At 37.2% G+C, this 18455-nt stretch overlaps 1 protein-coding gene across 2 annotated transcripts in view; it reads right to left on the bottom strand.

The window, feature by feature from the left end:
• LOC123314189 (ecdysone receptor) overlaps nucleotides 1–17399 on the bottom strand; it is a 103521-nt gene extending 86122 nt beyond the window's left edge. Inside the window, exons 1-2 of one of the 2 annotated variants that reach the window (XM_044899313.1) lie at nucleotides 17189–17399; nucleotides 5573–5756 (exon numbers count right to left, since the gene is read on the bottom strand). The gene's annotated coding sequence lies outside the window, so the exon portion shown is untranslated. The remainder of the gene's footprint in view (nucleotides 1–5572; nucleotides 5757–17188) is intronic. The other variant, XM_044899312.1, reaches the window with a different exon arrangement.
• Nucleotides 17400–18455: the final 1056 nt, after the last annotated feature.

Here is an 18455-nt window from a genome sequence, read left to right on the forward strand (position 1 = left end):
CTCCAGACATTTTTCCTTCCTGTTCTATTTTAACTTGGCCAATATCAATATCCGATTGCAAGATTGTGTCTGAATTATAGAGGTTTGTGGGTTAGCGATAGCGAAGCTTTGCGAACCAAGCTAATTGCATAACGATATTATCACAGGGATAACAAAATTGATTCGATAGAAGTCGAAAACATGAAGGAAGGTCGGTTATTTCAATTTATTCTTCATTTCAAGCATAGCTACTCCACTCCTGTCAAATACACATACACCCCACATAATACAATCCAACAAAGAATCATTTCTCATCATGAGGGTAGATCTGAAGCAGCTAACAATCAGCATTATTAGGGTAATATATATTGGAGAACTCTAGGATGAACCAATACATTAGTGAGTCAAGTTCATCAATCCATACCCATATTGGTTTTCATTATACCCCTATTCAGGATGTTGTACCACTTCGTTGTATTAAACTTGAATACAAATTGATGCTATACATCGTAAGATAACGAACATCCATCCTTTATGAAGGAAAACAGTGTTGCCAAGCTTCAGCCCTGGGACACTAGTGCCAATTCTACAAGAACTGGCATAGAAACGTAAGAAAAAAGCAACTAAACCAAAAAGAAAAATTTTCCTTCAGTCTGTAGCTCATCTAGATACACCTCTGCATCCTCGCACTTGATTGGCTCCGCTTTTTATAAACATTCAGAGTTTTTGCTAACTCCTGGTTCCAAGGTGATTCCTCACATCAATCAATGAATGTGGGCTGTAAGACGCGGAGGTTATGATGTAGACAAAAAATTGAATTTTCTGTTGATTGACACGTTGCAGATAATAAGGCCTTGTGGGAGATGAGAGGGAGATTAATTGAATTCTGGGTTTTTTTGTCTGCCCACGTATGGCTCCTCGGGAAGCTACATAAGAGGACGCTGAGTCCACCTAGTGAGCGATGATTTTTCTGCAAAAAATTCTGCCTGATCGATCTTGTGATTCACAAGTTTGATCCGGTTAGATGTTAGCGTATTGCGAGTTGAAATTTCGAATAAATCAGTTCTGCAATGAACTAGGCGAAAAACAAGGAATATTTTAGGTCTGTAATATGTTCAAGATGGGACATAAGAAGGAGGGATTGCTTTTCACCATCTAAAAACTTGTTAAACTCTATAATTACACGATTGTCACATGGACAACAAATTTTAAACCACCCACAGTTTCGCCAACAAAGTGACGTCTTCAGGTGAGTGAAAACTTCAAATTTCTCAATCAACGGAAATCAGAGCTATCAGGTGCGGGGGTAGCCGTGCTTCCCCACGTGTCCAAACGTTATCTGCAGGGTAACATCGGTGTCGCAGCAGAAGCAGAAACTAGAGCGAGGGGTCGCTGACACCGCCCGTCAGCTGTTCGATTTTTAGGATCGTCCTTGGGAATCCCTGGATATTCAGGTTGCCCAAATGTCAGGTGCATTCTCCATCCCATTTTAACGATCTAGACCACGCGAATTGGACAGTGGCGGAGCTGGATCTGGTCTGGATGCGTATCCACGTATCCCAAGATTCGAAATTGGGTCAACCGGAGGCCATTTAGGCTAGGACCGGAAATCAGAGGGTCAAGGAGGCGAAATCCGGTCGAAAGGTGAGATCCGGCAGTACAGGGAGGGGTTGGCCCATGAAGGAATCAATCGACCTTTCGTCATTCTGTTCTGTTTTTGAAATTGATATTGGGGGACGGTTTATTCAATCTCTCTATAAAGTTTTCGTTAACTTTTCGTGTGTGGTACGAGAAATTTAATGATAAAACACTCCCAAAGAGCAAGCAACCGAAAGATGAGTTTATCTTTGACCTTCCGCCTATTGGTATCAGTTATCATTGTTTATTGAATGGAATATTAATGTATATATTCGAATTCGATAAGTACTCATTATAATCAACGGACTCATAAGGTGGGCAAAAATTAGAATTAATGAGGTTAGAAATGGAAATGCGAGAATTAAATATTGCTAATTATTACGTAAATATTTATGAATGGGAAAAATTGGGCCATATCTGTGATATTTCTGGAAATTTGGATAATTTTATCGAGTGGTGTAGAGAAGCTTGTGAGATATTTCGTAAGATATTGACCTTATTAACTATTTTTTATCATGCAATGAAAAAATTCGAAAGGAGAACTCCAGATTCAAATAAGCTCCTTGCTACAGACAATAAATCGATATTTCTTACTGAAAACGAGCTCTAGCCATATTGGCCTCATTCAAATTTCAGTATCCTTGAAACAGAGTGTATAGGCCAAGTAGCAGACAATAAGACGCACAATAAACAATGACTGACATTGACATATGAGCCGTCGTAGGCCTCTGAAATATTCTTGCATAATGAGGGAATACATCAGTCTGATAAGTTACGGGATCTACTCGGAGAAGTTTAGAGCGATCTTGAACGATTTCAATAATTTAACAGTCTCGTCGTAGTCTGGAGAGGAATCTCCATATAAAAAAGTCGATACCATCACGCTATAAACACTTTTCCACAATACGATCCCAGATCCTCACTATTTTGTGCTCCCAGTTATTTCATTTTGTTACTATGTATCACTGAATTCTACCAGGAACAAATTGACTGAACTTTCGAGTGATAAACTAACAATTTTATTGTTTCTGATGAATTAATATGCGAATACACAGACACTACCGAGCACAGACTATAGAGTTTCAACTCCCATTGGCTTAAATACTCAAAACACAGACTAAACAGACTTGTGAAGGTCTGACAGATGACAGATTTCAAGTAAATCAAAAAAAGCAGAACAATCTTTATACAGGGATGATCCTGAAGAGTATGTCTCCAAGGTATGAATGAGATGAGCTATGCCATCTCGTGTCAAACACCAAAACTATTTATTTCGAACGAAATCGCACAAATATTCGACCTAGTTGTTTCGATGCCAGATAGCATTCGTGATTGCATTCGATATCCAGGTATTCCGTGAAATATTGAAGTAAAAAAAAATCTATTTCGACCGATAAGAACATGACGACTGTTGTAATTGGTCGCAGATCATAAATAATCCGGACCTAGATAATATAATTCATAGTCTACAAGTGCCATAAATTCTTATCTGTGCTGGTAGGTCATATTTGCATTAAATGGTAGTGATAAAGCGTCTGTTGCCTTCACAAACAACAAATAGAATCGATTGTTTGCAGCATAGCATGATTGCATGCATGTCGAATAATGATTTTACAATTCCTTCCTTCGGAGATTTTCGAAGATGTCCCAAATCAGCTCCATGTTTCATGAAAACCCAGAAATTTTTCCGCAATTATGAGATTTTTAATGGAATTTTGTCGTTTGGACAGAAACCGATAGATGTCGCATCTGTCTGCAACGCTCTCGTTAGTCTTTTCTCAGCTTTCGTATATGGGGATAACATCCCATAGGGCGACAAATTTGCATTCAAAGTTTGTTGCTATCAAGGCACGGTATACCTACAAAGAAAATTTCTTAGTTTTTTTATAAACAATTCCATCTTGTGTAGTCAAAGACTAGGAGTCATTTTGGTTCGCATTTATGATTTTTTTAACGTGTTGTACTCCGAAACAACATAGCAATTTCGATAATATCATGTTTTTGCAATTTTTCAAGCAGACTAGGAATGAAACAATCAATTGAGCTTCTTGTGAGATTTCATAATTACATAGTTGCCTCGGACGTATTGTTCACTATCTATTCTGGGACTTTACTTGACCGAATCCTATGATTAATGTCCAATGATATGGTATCATTATAAGGAAAAGAATTTCGTATCATTATTTATCCATCGCATCGCACAGACAGAGAACACTAATAGTACAATTTGTATGAATAACATATCTGTTGAAAACCGTCTGCCAACTACTGAAATAAATCAATAAATAGAACTTTGCAAGGTCCCTTACCAGGCCTCATGTCGTTTACTATGTTTAAAAATGATCTCATTGATTAAATGTGCGATTTTGACACACGTGGTTTTTCGGGAGATTTCAAACAAGATCAAGCAACTGGCACATAATTGGAGTATCGAGGCTATTTCAATTCATTGGGAAAATAACAGGAAGAATCCATTCTTTATCCATTTATAGAATAATTCTTGTTCATGGAGGAGTTGAAGAAAACAATCTCTCCACAGCACCAAGATGGAAAATTGTGAATTCAAAAATCATTATGTCCTTCTCATATACGGGGTTGAACATTCAAAATACAATATAGAGGGGTATAGAAAAATCAGTACAGTATCTGAAACTTGTTTCCGATTAGAAGCAACTCTAAAAAAACACGCTTTTTGCATCATGAAAGGCACAAACAGAATCTCTAACAACTAACTTTGTAACAATCATCAGTCTATTGCAAATGAGATTATTTTTAACAACGTTTATTGGTCTTACTGTTAACTGAAATTTGTTTCAATATTTCCCTTTGTTCTTCCTTTAATGTCACTGAGATCTTCTCGGAAATCCTTAAAAAGAACGACACGTCAATTTCAAACCCCAAATCAAACGTTTCCACGTCCAATCAAAACAAATACAACTGGGTTGCTTTTAAACGTTGTCAGCCTTGATCAAAGTTTATGTATGTGGAAGCAGACAGCTTATTTATTTTCAGCATATTGTACGACAATCAAATATTCAAATTGAATCCATTCCCAAATCATTCACCTTATGATGGAGATACATCAAGGACGTTATGCATCAGGAACATTCTATGTCTATTTTCATGCTCGTAATCAATGTGTGAAAACAATCTTAGCATATGTTGTAACTGAATTGCGGTAGAAGCTTCCTTGCTTCTTATATCGAAGAAAGGAAGCTTGAAATCCCAGAAAAAAGTCTGCAAACTTCAATTCTTAAATTATTTTTCTTAGAAGTGTGAGCTTCAATTTGTCACTTCATTTTATATCATATTCATGAGGAATAAGACTTCATGGGAAGGTTATGATTCTTTCTGTTCGATCCAAAGGCTTATTATTAAAAATTACGAATCGAAAAAGATCCTATTCCTGCGATATTCATCTTCAAGGACGCGCGAGGATGCTTGACAGGTTTCTCGTTTCTTCCATATATATTCACTTTCTAGATCTGGCCAACATGATTTTCCGGTTTAACTGGGTTGATGGATGCAAGCTATTAACCTAGACTTCTGCAAGCGAAGATAATTATAGATCCACAATTATGTTGTACAATGAGTGCTTGTGGAATTCTTCGAATTCGGTTTCATTTTTCTTTGAACGTTCGATGGCAGATACTCCGATAAGGCTCTAGTTTGAGATCCTTCTCGAGTGAAACCAGGAGGTAAGTTATTACTCAGTGTACTTTCATTTAGAATGAGGGATAAATCCTGATGGGAGATTTTCCAAGAGCAAAAGGCACGGTTTTTGAGATCCCAATAGTAAAAATATGAAAATAAATGTTTTTAAGAATCAGTGACATTCAGAGAACTAGTCATATTTTTCAACTTCAACAGCAAATACATTAAATTCTCAGATTGGGCGAACAAAAAGTTCCCTAAAGGTATGAGACCGATTATTATCATGCTAAATAGAACTTACCTTCTACTATTGCTGATGGCAATTGGACAGAGCGAAATTCCAATGGAAAAAGTACTGAACACAAATGAACAACTGAACTTAATATGGCACTGTTGAATCTTGCACACTTAACAACACGATAAGATAATGATCCAAGTATAATAAGCTCTAGAAACCGAGGAAAGTTACTCTATCCTGATGGAACCTGAAACAAAACAGAAAGATGAGAGAATTTCGTTTTCCTTCTTACAACTATACATTTAACATCAACGCAGGAAAATGTTTCATTGACGCTGCTGATGAAAATTAACGACGGTAAGAGTTATGAACACGAACAACATAGTATGTGCATATACATCACACACATCACGTTTTGTGCGGTTTAAGTGCATAATGAAGTACATCGTAAATCCTGAAGAGTCGGGCAAAACAACGGCCAAGCTGACTGAACCAGTCAAAACATATCTGAGCTTAATGAACGCTGCTTTAGACGAAATATTCCCAACTGGCCAAGTTCAATTGCTCAATCTATCAGTAAATTTGACCCTGGCCTTGTTCATTCATTTATTACGCCTGTATGCAGAGACACTCGGAATAACTTTGAAGCATAACACATTTTGACAGTCGTTTCACTAAGACAAAGACACGTTGTTCGAAGAGGAGCCAAACAAATGTCGTATCATCCTGTCGTCTTCAGTAGTTCAGTAGTTCAGGTTTAAAATTGATTACCTGACACTTCTACTCAATATATTTTATATGAGAAACATTTTGACGAATCTGTAGATACCTGTGTTCTTCAAAACAAGAATCTAAACTACCAATTTCTTAATATAACCCTGCCTAGGAGGAATATGTTTTCGATATCTGCAAGCATATCTGTTGAAGGAATTCATAGAAGCCATGGGATGAATATCCAGTTCAATTTTTGAGCAGTGTATTTTGGTGGTTTTGCCAACCTCATATCAAGCCAAAACGACAATTAATCTTCCACTACTCCAGAAACTAGTCTCCACAAAAACAACTCTTCAGTTCAGCTGGATCCTGGGGACCTTGGAGTTATTGCAGTCGCCACGGTTGGCTAATGAATAAAAAAAAGCCGTAACATTCAATTTTAATGGTACAGGAGTATGAAATACCCGCATGCTATTAAATTTGAACTGCGTATGTCCCCCATGACCTCGATCCAAGGCAGGGCTGGTGGTAGAGAGAAGATCAACTGTGAAAAAATCTCGATAATGGAATATCAGAGGAAAAACACCCTCATGGGTGGTTTGCCCTGAAATCTAGGAATTTGATACAGTGATGTCATGGGTTTTGGTCTGGTGATTCGGTCATGAATCGGATTTACCAGAAAAACATCTTGGTTGCCTCACCAGAGAGAACATATCGTTTCCAAAGAGGGATTTTCAACCCTCCAGGCATTTCTATGTTCCGAAAATCCTTCAATCCCCTGTCTACGATCAGCATTACCATAAAACCAATCCCTGCCATATGCACATGTCCGAGGAAGTTAACGTATTGGACAGCGAACTCTGGGTGCATGTCTTCCTCTAGTAAAATCACGGTTGATTGTCCACTCCATCAACTTGAATGATAACGTGGGTATTTCATGTCGCTGGACAACTCCATTTCACCGCTGTCGATGTTCGCCGGTCCGGAATGGCCCGGAGTCATGCTCAACACTCCGGTTACAATTTTCCGACGATACCGGCTGAAATATTTGCCTACATCTTGGGAATAGTGACACGGATTGCGTGGATAGAAACAGGGCGATTAGAAAAACGAATGGGTGTTCGCCTGGGTATAAAACTGGACGGCCAGGGGTACTCAAAATGTGAACTGGAAGAACTGAACAGTTCCGGGACGACTGTTCTGCGATACTGTTCTTCAAAACGGTTCTACCGGGAGTAAAAATTCAAAATTTGTCGTCTAGAACAAGCTTCATTTATTTTAATTAAGCAATTGCCTATTTATTTTTCAGTTTTAATCAAAATCGCATACAGTTTTTGGAGTGTACGAGAGTCTGTCTTCTTCCAAAACCTTATACAGTGTCAGTTCATCAGAAAAAATCAAGTTTTCTGTGCAATTTCGACAGATGTTCTGCGTGACAAAGTAGTGAGAAGCTTGCAACATACGATGTATTTGGTTACTTGAGAATTTTCCGTTTAAAACTGATTCAATCTACTTTTAATCCTGATTTTCAACTTTTGATCGTTTTCAATTCCCTTTCTAACGTTTGTAGACCGCTGATCTATACCAACCAACTGTATCTAGACTCCACATGAATAAAACCAGGTTTCCGTGTTTTAATAATGGTCGTGACCTATAATGACCTTTAGAAAGGTGGAGGAGTTCGAATTTCCGATAGAATTATGTCAACTCCGTCAAGCTAAATGAGTGTAATAGGACTGACGGCCATTATCGATCAGTAATATAACTTATTATTTATAGGAATTTTCACTGAAGGATAGCGTTATGAGAAAGGTCTGTTAGCCTCGTCAAACTTTTTCAGGGTATATATGGAGGATGGTTTGAAGATTGTGGATTAGATAGGGTAGGATTTTTATCAGTGTCAAACTGATTTCTATTCACAACAAATTCTGAGTGTCTAATGTTCACTACCTGAACGTACAGTGGCATGTGAACAAAAATAGCTCCTACCATTTGTAATCGATTTGTTAGGATGTTTTTCGAAAAGAATCCTGAAGTTGAAACCAATTCAAAACGCCCAAACTCGGATAAACTTTGGATTTTATATGAAATATCTGAATGAAAGGATACACAATTCAATTCTCACATAAACCTTTCCATTTTTGTTCATACAGGCACGTTTCAAGTAACTGAATCGTTGGGAAAATGAAACATTGTAGTTAGGCAAAAAAAAAATAACAAAATAAACATTCAAATAAATTTTTCTGCCTAAAATCACAAATTCGATTCAAAAATAACTTATCCCTGTGAGAATCATATGAATACCAGTTTGTAGTTCAATTATGGATTCTAATCATACCATCTCAATTAAAAAAATTCAAATACTGCAGAAAAAAAATGTTGGAAGCGTGAAATAATAACCAGCTATTGTTGAGCCAGCTATATTGGATAGTCAACCATTTGTTTTTGCATTATTTATTCAACACAAATGATATTTGATAGTCATAAGTGTCACTGTTATAATGCTGAAGAAATTATAATGGTGAGTCTCGAACCCAGGTTTGTCGAGCCTATGCACAGGCCTCTTACATCCACTCCAAACACTGGTAACGATGAGTGAGGAATTCTCTGAATAGGTATGTATAGCTTCCCTTCAACTAAAGCTTAGGTCCCACGTTAGGGTACTTAATATCATGAATCACCAGATAAGTTTCTACTATTCACCGTTTTATGTAGAGAAGTGTCTCACAATATGAAGTAATATTACTAAAGTGAAATTCGACACTCTTTACACATTTTACAATGCTGAAATCAATGATCTTTCATACTTAAACATAAATTAATAACGCATTTTTCTATTTGTGCATTAATGTAAAAACGGCTATTAGCCTCTTTTCTTTACTCACCATCTTGACTGAACGAAGCGTCCAATCCAGACTAGGATTAAGCATCAGTGACAATGCACTTTCATATTTTCGATCTCGATCTATAATTTTCAATCAGTCAGCGAAGTATACCCTTATCTCTCGAATCAAGCTATCGAAATTCAGAGAATAAACTCGGAATTGGGTCAATTCAAGAGTTGGTATTGTGTATCAATCACCCGTTTCGGATTGTACTATAGACACCGCACCGGTTGGTTTGGATAACTTTCTCTACAGATTGAGATTTGGGAATGAGTTCAAGGTATTTTATCGATAGTCGAGTGCAGTTTTCGTGAACGTGTATCGAGTAAGGATCTAGAGATTTTATTGTGGAACTTCTTACTTGTATCTGTTCGCAAAGTCAATGGTTTTCAAGTAAATGTTGTTGTTCCCGTACCTTAGTAAATTCCTATCAATTATCTTGAACTATATTCAAATTTCCTTTACCTGGAAACTTATTAACGTACTATTCTGATGACAGACTGATCAAATCAGTGGATTATAAAAATCTGCCACGTGTTTAAAATAGGAATGTCAGCTCTCAATACCCTCCACAAGAATTTCTATTGAATCTCGTATAATAAATCTATTTTTACACATTTGGTAGCCATGAAATGTGGGAAATGCATTTCGATTCCAATTTTAATATCATGAAATATGAGTAACTGGTGGAATTTCCATTCCATTGTTTTGGTGAAGCAATAGACATGTGGACTCATTTATTAGATCTCACGAGAATAGTTATTCGCATCTGGTTATGCAGATGTTATACAGCTATACAATATTTTGAATTGAACAATAATTCAAAAAACACTGCAACTATAACAAAATTGTTAAATGTGCGAATTATTTCAAAATTCACCATTCTTTCCAGAAAAATGGGACTCGAACTATCCATTTATGTTTCATTAGTCAGTTAGCATACTGAGTGACCCAAATCTTTACTTCTTACAGTCATCACAGGTGGATAGCATTTCATTTATTTGTAATTGTAATTTAAATCCTCGATATAGAGAATAGAATGGGTGGGTAAGATTACTCCCCTTGTTACCAATCCAAAACTAGTACCAGTCAATCAAGTGCCATTAAAATGTTCTGATAACCATAAAACCGGACCTTGACTGTCACATCTACGCCACTGTTCTCGTCGTGCCAGAATGGAGCGCAGCTTGCCAATGAAAGTGATCTGAACGACCATCTAAACTTGAAAACGTGCAAGATAACACTTTTTCTATCGGTCCGTACAAGATCAAACAGCGTTGTTTGTTTAAGCTTCCACTATGTATACACGTATAATTATGGTATATCTACATATAAACAATTTCTATCTTTATGGCGTAGGCCTTCGAATATGCAGATAAAAATTTTGCCTTAAACGGGTTAACAACAACTTTGGCAATTATTTTGGATACTCTTTTATCTGCGGGGTCACATCGTTGATTTTTGAGGTATTCGCGACACTGTTCCTTCAATATGTTTTCCAATTTTTTTTTATGAGCCCGATTTCTTGAAACATACGCTGATCAGATATACAGATATACCTGAATTGGAGGTACCTCGGGAGGTACAAACGAAAAGAGGAGGTTCCTTGAGTAATTTTAAGAAAAAAAGTCTCTTCCAAGAAAAAGCCAAATTGTCATAAAAGTTCAGTAAGTAAGCTGTGGTGAATGAATTTACATCAAATTAAACTCGGTATTTTTATAATGATTGTGTTTTTACAACTTGTTTCGATACCAATCCATAAGTTCAAACTATAACATCCTGCGATTCCATGTTTATGGGACTTTTTAGTTAAAATTACTTAAGGAATCTCAAATCTTCTAGGAACACCCTGTATAGGTGCCAGAAACTCATCTCAAAATTTTTTCGATAATTACTGAAGTGTTATTCAGATTCTTCTTCCATTAAAAATATACTTTTGACGCTGCTTGATCGATGTCTTATTAAAATGTTAATTTTGCTCGCATGGATACGGCCCAAAGTACCATTTTTGCAACAATCTACAAAGAGCGAAGATCCCGATAATTCAAAGATACGATCCATTTCAATTGCGATAAGGTGAATAATGAGAACTGTCCTCTTTACATGTATATCGCCTCTAGTACCGATTTATAACGTTTAATGAAAAATAAAGCGACGTTTAAAGTAATAAAGTGTCGCTTGTTAACACAGCGTTCCGAGATAATGTAATTTTTAAAAATGGTTATCACGGGAATTATGAAATCCAGGTCAGATTTTATAAACAACTCCGTACAAACACAAAGAGTAAATGATGCGGCATATACGTATTTTTATGGCTGAGTTCGCAATTTTTCTGTAGTTTGCAGTTTATGGCGCCCTCTTGTCAAGGTTTCATGGAATTGTCGCGCGTTCGATGCAACTTGGGAGGCTGTTTTGAAAGATGTGATACGACTTTATCACACGATTTGCTATTCGATGGCTACAATTACTGTATTGGTAGAAATGGCGACAATACAGGTCCCCTTTTCATTTTCTCGATGGAATAGAATCTGAACAAATTGTCTTTCTAATGTGTAAAGGAAAATATATGATTCTTCTTCCCTGAGCACAGATAGCCGTGAATTGTTTTCTTTGGGCTTTTATTGCGGGGCATTTCGGGAAACGAGCGAAACTATGACAACTCTCCCGTTTATTTCAGACTTGTCCTTTCCAACTTCTTTTTATAACCTCCCAGAAGCGAACTGCTGAACCGGCAACCGCAGTAAAACGCCAGCATTTACGGAACTCCAAGCTATCACACAAAGGGCTGTCCGGATTCTCCTTCGACCGATCTAAAATTAAACCACAATCGATTCCAGGAAGACGTAACCACTCCAAACGTACCCCGACAATATAGGGACTGCCCCACGGTGGTCGAAAATAGAACCCCGATCAATCGGTTGAGTCAGAGGAGCGTGGCACAATAAAATGTTTGGAAATGCAGATGCTACTCTTTCTGGCACTCTTGCAAACGGATTAATCAGTCCCCGCAGACCTACTTTGTATACCTGAAATGTATACACAGACGGTGCTTCGATAAATTAACATAAGTTGTCAGGACGTCCCACGTTCATTTTAAATTTATATTCGCTTCTGAGAGGAGGCAAACGGTGACAAGGTCCATATTTTATATTTCGCGCTGGACGGGACCAGGGGCGTTTCGATGGGGGGATAAGAGGGTTAAATTGAAATGAAAGAAGTAAAGTCAGTTTGTCGCGAATCAAAACGCCCTAAGATCTGGAATATTTTTGATTTGGAGCAATAGAAACCGTATTCAATCCAGAATCCCCTTTCTATCTTCAATCTCTCAATTGTTTGCTTCTTGTCGATAACCTAGAAAGTTCTATGATAATTGAAAAGGGAAAGTAAAGATGGATTTCCGTAGCTATGAAATCTAGGATCATTTGAAGATCCAAAACATTACGCTGCGACTCTATATGCAACTAATTTCATATAGTATCGACGAAGACTAATAGATGGAGCATACTTCTGCATTGCGTCCAGAGGTTTCCACCCATTTTACGTATATGGGCACGAAACTCGCAAAGAGTCCACTGGAAGAAAGGAATTTCACTGGGTTTTTCCCTAAGCTCTTGTATCATACGCTAAATTGTATTTTACCCCGTTACGCTAACATCTGCTAATTGGAACTAATTAGACGACAAAATCAGATGTGACCCTTTTTACGTGCCGCCTCTGGTAGAAATCAGGATCTCATGTGCTAGAAGTCATGTATGGATGTACTCATGAATCTGATTAATTTCAAAAATTCTCGCAGTACATTTCAGAATGCAGATAGGCATATTTATGTGCCACAATTATAGAAAGGAATTAGGAGAAGAACAAAAAAATTCAACACTAAACGTATGAATCGCATTCTATCATCAAATCCACTGATAGATTACAAAAATTGGGGCCTCACTAGGCATCGTGTTGGTTTATCTCATTTCCTTTCTTTATCTGTGTACATGATTTAACTCTTTATTTGAGAATTCTAATTGATACCAAATTATCATTTTCGGTATTCGTTCAAGTCTCGGTTTAAGTCTACACAACTAAGGGACAAAAGAAGTATATCAAACAGAAAATCAACAAAATATCACGGACCATACAAAACCATACCAAAAAATCTGGTTGAACAATTTTTGCGGATTCCTACAGGGTGTCCAGCAAAGATGTACAAGCAATAATTCTTGTCGCTTCGGTGTTACAAAATCGATAGCTGTTAGAAATTTTTTCTTGGACTCTGAAGATGGAAAATAGCATACTCGCGTGGGATGTTACCTGTTTATACAACGGTTAACAATATTGTACGATCGTATCGGTTGGAGTGGGTATTTTTGTGCGCTGTCGATTGGATCAAGAAACATGGTATTTATAGGTGGTCCAATAGTTATCTTGTAGACTTTGAGTTACGACAGATTGTTCGTGAGTAATGCAAGATTTGTTCGGGTCTCTTGCAACTTCGACCAGACAGATCGAAAAAAAATTACGTCTCACGAATGCAGAATATTTTTCGATTCAAGATACAACTGCTTGATGACTGCAAAAGCGTGTTCAGCGAACTTTATACGTAAAGGAAAAATGGTACCTATTGATTTGCGAGACATAAACTTCAGGTGCCATCTCTACGAGACTTGGAAGATCAGTTTCGGTAACTTATTCTTCAGTTTAGGGACGTTAACTTCAGTTGAAGACGTTTTCGGTCTTATTTCAATGCACCGTCGTTCTTTCAAGCTTTTTCACCTACTATATTTTATTACTACTGATCCATATCAGTGGGTATATCTGAATAATGTTGAATTTTTTAGATTCGTGAAGTAATTTCATTGTCGTTCTTCAAGAGTGGTCACAATGCAACAATTATATTCATAACAAGTTTCAAAACTGAATGAAGCAACCGAATAGATTGTAAGTTGCTCACTTTCTGCAACGGTATTACACCGCTTGTAATTTTCTAACCAGACTTACCTAAGGATTTGATACACTTTGAAACATGGTGTGGTATTATCCAGTAACCTTTGGAAGCGAGCACAAGGTGCAGAAAATTTCTGAGCCACGTTTCTACAGGACATTTCCTCGACAAATATAACAAAACGTCTTTGATTCTGTCAGAAGATGTGAGAAGTGTTAGTAGCGAAGAGGAGGACATTTCCACGTCATTCTTTCTTTAGTTTAGTTATGGATTTTCATCAAGTATTGGCCACATCAATGCTTTATTCATAGAGAATTCAACTTCCTCACAAAACGGACGGAATTCATGTTGGCACAACCTATTTGCAACGCATTTGCATATATAACAAACGGATACCTGTATTTTACACTTGTAAATTCCAAGTGTATACATTTTTCGACACTCTACCTCTACAAGGCTCTCTAGGGCGATCTGAATTTTGTGTATGGTTATTTGTCACGGCACACATTAAAATAACAAAATATAGCGTTCGAGGTCCCAAATCCAGAAAAATGATGCCGACGAAACCGGTAACGTTTTTCGAGTTATTCGCAAGAAAAAGATGATATTCAGTCGTTAAACATTCATGTATTCTGAAACCGACCTTGGAGATGTTTGAAACGCTAGAATTGTAAACGATTATGATTCTTATATCAAGGTTTTCGTTCTGATACACGTTGAGGACAGGATTTTAGGATTGTTATAACAATTTTTCAACACAGCCCAGCAGTTGGTAATTCTTGAAGATTGCTCCTTTGATAAATATTCCCAGATCTCGAAATTCCTGTTTCTGGGTTACTTGACATCATTTCTATTCAGAACTCATCGAAGTGGAGGTGATGAATTTGCGAAAGTATACAGTTTATTACACTTACAGATCCATATCAGAAATTTGGACCATAAAAATGTCCCGTATAGTATTCACATCATTTTGGATACGTTTGTCACTTTCTGAAGCTCTTAAACGGGAGTCAGACTTATCCAAATACATCAGAGACCAATCAAGAGGTCATTTTCCATTTCTCCAATCCTTTTTAAAATCGTCTGCTGATTTTTGATAACGGTCCAGCACTTTTTGAAATTTCAGCTTTCCTGCTAGTCTGGCCACCATGTTTGTTCTATATGTTAATATCTTCACCGATAATATGCACTCTAGAGCATTTGAAATAATAACCAAGATAACAGTCCGATAAGGACAAACCACGAATGTCAAGTTCTATGATATATACTCGGATATATACTTTCATTATGAAACACATTAGTTCCTCCCAACATTTTTTACTATATGAAGAATTCGCATACTGCGAAATGGTCAATTTTTGGCTAGGATTAAGCCAGTTTCTTTCCTCTTATTGTATACAATGTTCATATGTATAAATCTTTGATTAGGTAAGAGATGTCGCATGTGAAAATCCCTCTCTTTCTCCTATATCTGTGGAGCTTATGGTTCTTCATCACCATTGAATGATTTGCATCTGACCCCATAGTTTTTCGGTCAAGAACTGATTTGAAACTTGAGAATTGCAATTCAATGACGTCTAGATATCGGGAAATTTTTCCTGCTGCTTTATAGTTGACAATCTGACTAAAAACTGTACCGCCTCAACAGGACTATTAAAATTGTATTTCCTGAGCTTCGTGCTCTTGCTGCTATTGGGCCAAAGCCTGTTTCATACTTATTGATATGTATAGATTGTAACAACGGCCGAGATCACAATAGGTCATCAAAATTCACGTTATACAATCCAAGTATAAATCAATTTATTTATCGTGGACTGATGGCAATAACCACTCCAATGATTTATATCGAAAACAGTCGAGAGGTTTCTTCGAAATGGCATATGCAATCATATTTTATTAACTGTTGTAATGCGATTCGAAGAAGGGAGACTTGAAGATCTATAGTGTTCACATCTTTCATTTCCATACACGTTATAGTGTACTTGACAGGATGTTATATTTGGTGCGCCAAAAAATTTACACCCCATAAGATGTATCTCGGTCCTCCTATGACAGTTTGAAGATCTGCACGAACAGCGTTTGTGGATTAGGGAATTGTTTGTGGTTTGTGTGGATTGATAATCCTTTATATCTTTTTTTTACTCCTCACAGCACCATGTGGTATATATGTAGAAATTACATATACTTAATGTATCTGTGGTGTCCAAATTTGAAGAGCATACTTGTGTTTTCTGGCTATTAAAAGCATTCGATCAATTTGATGATAATATTAGGATGCTTTTTTGTATTTTCCCGTAGTAGTATTATACATTTTCTACTAAGAAAAGCAATAAAACTTCAACACATAAAAAATTTTAATGGGTGAAAATAATAACAATAATCAGGGTTGAAAATCGATTGATTTTGATAACCAAAGCTGCAACAGCATTCAACTTCAGAAGTTATTCTTCTTTAACTCATCTCAAGTTAATAATGCTGGCAACTGATTCCTCTTCTCAATCTTCGTTGGCAATTAAATGCCTGCTGTAATGTGTAAGTGAAAACATTCTTCTTTTTCGGTAACAATTAGCTTTTCTTTCAGTCCTTATTCAGTCGAAAATCGAATACTCCTTCTAACAACTCATCATGATATCTCATTTTCCTTTCTGTTGTCATATTTCTAGTGTTTTTATGATGAGCGCCTGAAAATTTGGTTGTGAAAAACTACTTACCTATGTGCTCTTTGTTTATATATTTCGCTCGTTGTTTAGATAACCTACAAATCGAAACAATAAAGCTGATTGATGAAAATGCTGATGAATACAATGGTGGTAATGAAAAAACTTTTATTTTTCTAATGGCTTACATTGTTCTGCAATGAATGAGAGAAGTTCGTGATCCTGAAATATTACCTCTATATATAGTACATCGTTAGGTAACCACAATAAGCCGGTGATACAGAGTAAACAGCGTCAAATCCTCGGACAAATGCAGTAGTTGCACGGTTGAATCAATGAAAGTCGGTATGGTATTTACGCTGACACAAGATATGGGTTAAAGCTGCCGCGAATAGATTAGGAAAACACATTACAACACACATCTACGACACACATGACCAAGATGACAGCTAAACGAGAACAGCGACCTACTAAATAGAAAGTTACTTACAGTTGAGGAAAAGTTAACCATTAATCCATTCGAGCGACTAACCGAGCATTTCATCCACCCGCACTCAATCAAACACCGTCTGTGTGCCCCTAACGAGCATCTGAAATGTATGTGTAAATAAAACGAGGGGGTTAAGCGGTTGAAATGTGACTTAACGCACGCAAAGCCGCGACCGAACACGTACGACGCCAAAGACAGACTGTCGACAATCTTCGTGCGCAATCTCCTCGCACCAGAGTTGTAGCAATGGTGGCCACGCGTGCGCATCCGCCTCCGAGAGCGCCTTGTCTCCCAAACTATGATGATCGAGCGATGCCGGCGTTGCCTTGCATTTTCGTCGGTGACGGAGATGTTCTGGAAGGGGTGACTTGTTCTGATAATTGATGCGTGGGTGTTTGTTTGGGGTATCAGGAGGTGCGCACGCATTTTCAAAATTGATTTCACGTTTCAGTTACACATGGATTTTGGTCTGAGCGCTCTGCAACTATTGAATGATTCTTTTCCCCCAACCTCATAGTTCCACATGGCATCTTCAATCTCAATTCGGCTGATTTAGGGTGAAGTAAACTGTCATGATTGTTCTCTCTATATCTAGGATCTCTATAGGAGGATCTACATATCAATCCAACTAAGATGACCTGACCATCCTAACCGTGATTTTACAAGGCCTACAATTCTTAGATAGTCTATCTATATATACAACGTCTTTAGAATTTTTCCATATGCACAAAAACATTGCTGTGTATAGACTTCAACTTGTAGATGATACGATATTGAACTATGCATGGACTCTCAACTTACAGCAGGTATATTTTTTCATATATATGTATCAGGTTTGTTTCTCTTCATTCATGAACTTCAGCAGCCTTTGGACTGGAGCTACACCTTCTGTAGCACAGTATTGAAATTAGGAGTCCCATAAGGATCAGCCTTGAGTCTGCCAATGCATTTTACTATTTGGATCTGGATTCCCTCATACCCTTTTTTGTAAGCATGTCCATTACCTTTGCGGATGATACTTTTTTGGAATTGAACCTAATAGTCTCGAGGAATTTGACTGATAAGTGGGTCCCATCTCAGAACTGGCTGAAGGTAGCATCAGTGATGTATAGTAGTCCTTTCATTTGAACGTTCTGCTCTATCATATTTTTTGTTATCCTGGTAAACAGATTGATATATGGGAAAGTTCCATTTGAATTAGATCAGATAGTTTCTTTCTTCATATTTTTTATATCATGTTATCTTTTATTTTCTCTTTTTAATGGGT

Source organism: Coccinella septempunctata, chromosome 5 (genome assembly GCF_907165205.1).
Source record: "Coccinella septempunctata chromosome 5, icCocSept1.1, whole genome shotgun sequence".
NCBI lineage: Eukaryota > Metazoa > Arthropoda > Insecta > Coleoptera > Coccinellidae > Coccinella > Coccinella septempunctata.